Source organism: Sciurus carolinensis, chromosome 5 (assembly GCF_902686445.1).
Source record: "Sciurus carolinensis chromosome 5, mSciCar1.2, whole genome shotgun sequence".
NCBI classification, from domain to species: Eukaryota; Metazoa; Chordata; class Mammalia; order Rodentia; family Sciuridae; genus Sciurus; species Sciurus carolinensis.
This window is the reverse complement of record NC_062217.1, coordinates 166,147,354-166,150,942: the sequence shown is the minus strand read 5'-3', so window position 1 is coordinate 166,150,942 and position 3,589 is coordinate 166,147,354. Positions and strand designations below refer to the sequence as shown.

Genomic DNA, 3,589 nt, shown 5'->3' with positions numbered 1-3,589 from the left:
TCTCTATGTCTTCTATTTTGTACCACTGGTCTACATGTCTGTTTTGGTACCAATACCAATTTTTGTTACTATGACTCTGTATTATAGTTTAAGGTCTGGTACTGTGGTGCCTCCTGCTTCACTCTTCTTGCCAAGAATTTCTTCTGTTGTTCTTTGTTTGTACATAAGGAAAGACCCACTGAATTTTAATGAAGTTTAGTTATTTCTAGGTGGTGAGATTTTTTTTAGTGATTTATTATCCTTCATCTTTGTATTGTTTGATTTTTATATATAATGAGTTTATATAAATTTTATAAAATAAACAATGCCACATTATAATTTGTAAACTACTGAAAAAAAGGGCATTCTCTTTTATCCTATCTAGTATATATATAAATTTATGTGATTCATAGACATTAAGAAAGAAGTCACAGTCCAGACAGGTCAGATGAATAAATCCCAGAGTTAAAGAGAAAAAGCTAAGGTAATCCTTACAAGGAATTTTGCCCTTTCCTTGAAAATAGGTCTAAAAATTCGCTATTCAAAGGTAGAACGACTTTCTCCCTCTCTTTCCTACCACCCCCATTACAGAGGCAGTACCTTGGACAGGAACCCAGCACTGGTGGGCTAAGTCCTGCATGCTTGGGCTGCTCCCTCTTATGGAACACACCTCGTATAACATGGCTCACATTTTCTACCAGGGATGCCATCAGGCTGCAGATACAATAAACCCCCATGGACATAACATTTCCATTCTGTTTCTATTGTTGTCTTTCAAAAACACTTATTTATTTTCTCTGTGACATGAGCTATGTAATAAGAAATTTTTTCATTTATTCAGCACCTGTTCTGTGCCTAAAGGATTCAGAGGCCTGGGGGAAGTGAAGATAAAGAGAACATTATGCCTGTGCTCCAAAGACTATAGTCAGGGACCAGGTTTCCTACTATGTGAAGTCATTAAGCATTGATTACTGCCCTACTGACAAAGGATCAGAAAGTTCTAGAAGAAAGTTCTGATGCTGTTGGAACTAATGACTTAAAGGTGATTTACATAGAAACAAGGGCCTAGAAAAGGAGTATGACTTTTGGGGGGGAAAAAAAAAGAGGAAGAAGCCTAACACGAGAAAGTTTCACAACAAAACTATACAAAATTTAGGATAGATGGAAATCAAAGGACTCATTCTCAGGCTATCTTCCCGGCAGAAATGCTGGTCACCAGGCAGTGGGGGAGTTGAAATATATTCTTTAAGTCACTGGCCAGGGTATATGCAGAACACATTAACCAGTAGAAAATTCTTTCCTTGAGTCTTTCCTCCTAATGTTTTCAGGAAACTCAAGGAGCTTTTCTGAGTTAGCCATAAAGTGAAGTAAAATTGGCCTCTTCTGGGGTGATGAGTCACTAGCTCACCAGATCTCAAAAGGTGTGTGTCCAGTAACCATGATGTCCACTTAGGAACCATTATCAACACCCCTAAAGGAAATCAAAGAAAACTGATATAAAAACAATCATCTTTCAGGCCCACCTGGGCCTAAGTCACTCAGCTAGAAACAGGTCCTTGTGAGACTTAGGATGAGTAAACACTCCATATCTAGGTTTTTCTGTACCTACTAGACACCTTTAATGGCTTCTCCTGTGGAGGTCACCAGCACAAGTGGTGTGTTGTCCTGCTCTACAGAGACTTTCTTTTTTTTTTTTTTTTTTTTTTGCCATGCTGGGGATTGAACCCAGGGCCTTGTGCTTGCGAGGCAAGCACTCTACCAACTGAGCCACATCCCCAGCCCTCTATCAATACTTTCAGGATGCTTTGCAACATCCACCAAGGAGTCTTCACGTGGGGAAAAAAATGATAATGGTGCCAGAGACCTGTGACAGGTTTTTCAAATCTGAACTCTACAGAATTATTCTTTAAAATCTTCACAGAAAACAGATTTCATTTATTTAAAACTTGTCTCAAGTCGCTCCTTCTTAACACCCTTTTTTTTATTAGGAGAATTAGAACTTATTAAGGCTGTTAGAATAATCGTCTTTCCACAAACACACCCTGAGGATTTGAGAGGATCACCATTCTCACATCCTAGTTCATGTTTATTCATGGTTTATGTTAATTTTGTAAAGTGAATATTCAAAGCAATAAGAAAATATTCTTTACCATGTCAAAAACCATAATCCCTAATAGCTTCACACACAAAGAGATTTCACTTAATGAAAACTTGAACACAATGTAATTTCTCTTTCAGACACAATTAATCATCATCATCATGCCATGCCTCCATCTCAACTCCTCCTCCTTCAAAAATAATAAGATTACAATTATAAATATTGCAGCTAAAAAAATAGACCACTGGTTTGGTGAATTTGATTTGGGATATATGGAGCATTCTAACCCAGCTTTCCAAGGGCCCACCTTGATCAAAGGTGCTGCATGTCAGCAAGTCTCCAGGACATCACAGAGTCTCTTGCAGACAAAGGCCAGACGTAAGTGACCCCAGAAAGCTCATGCTAACATGCTTTGGCCATCAGGGCTGAACTTCCAGTCCTCCTTCCTCCCAAAGTCCTGCCCTTCCTTATACACTCTTTCTCTCTGGAGGAGGACAGAAGACATTTAAACTTTCCTTGAATGACATGGTAAGAAACTGCATTTCTGCTGCCTACCCCATCACCAAAGACCCAAAGGAAAAGTAGAACCTCCAACCCATTTCCTAGAAGCACATTTAAGGATTTTATCCTGAAAACATCCAAATGGAGGAACTTCACTGGATGTTACCCAGAACAGGCCCTAGCACACCTCTTCCCAGTAGCCCACCTGGAGGGAATGTCGGGAACCAGGTCAGTTACTTACAAGGCAGAACAAAACCAATTTTCTAAAGGAAAAAGTTAGAACTGTGAACAGGGACCCAGTTCCTCCACGGGAAGAAGGGGCCCATTCACTCACCCACGCTTCTTGACATCTCCCGTGTGTCAGCCAGCGTGCTAGGGCCTCCAGAGCGTGAGTGTGCCTGCCTTCACAGAGCTCCCTGTCTGGGAGGAGGGCCAGACTAGTAGAGGTTACAGGACAACGTCACGTGGGCCCAAGAGCAGACATCCGCATCCCAGAATTAGAGATGTATATGGGGACCCAGGAAGGAGACAAGGTGTGAGCTGAGATTTGAAGAAGGGAAAATATTCCTGAAGGAGAAGGGCTTGAGAGGGAGGCATGGGAGGAACAGCACCTGTAAGGACAGCAGGGCCTGGAATGGGCCGCATAAGGGCAGAACAACCAGCGGCCCACAGGGAGGAGGACGCAGGCTCTGGACCCACCCTCCCTCCGCCAGCAGCTCACGATCTGAGGGCACTGAGGGAAGATGACCAAACTCACCAGACAGCTGTCCACCACGGGTCAGCACCACCCCAGCTGATGAAAACATGCAGACCAACGCTTGGTTGGGTCGACTCCAAACCAGTCACGTTAAGCATCACTATATTTAAAAGGATCCCACATGATTCCAGCGTGGTACAAGCCCCAGGGCTCACTGTAGAAGCAGTTAATTAAAAGAACCCAGCCTCGGGACTGTCAGGAGGATTACACAAAGTAATAAATACAGAGTGCCAAGCGAGTGTGAATAAAGACCG

At 42.4% G+C, this 3,589-nt stretch overlaps 1 non-coding gene across 1 annotated transcript; it reads right to left on the bottom strand.

Moving 5' to 3' along the window:
- Positions 1-1,683: 1,683 nt before the first annotated feature.
- On the bottom strand, positions 1,684-1,760 carry Trnaa-cgc (transfer RNA alanine (anticodon CGC)). Its single transcript has one exon. It is a non-coding gene; the product is annotated as a tRNA-Ala (tRNA).
- Positions 1,761-3,589: the final 1,829 nt, after the last annotated feature.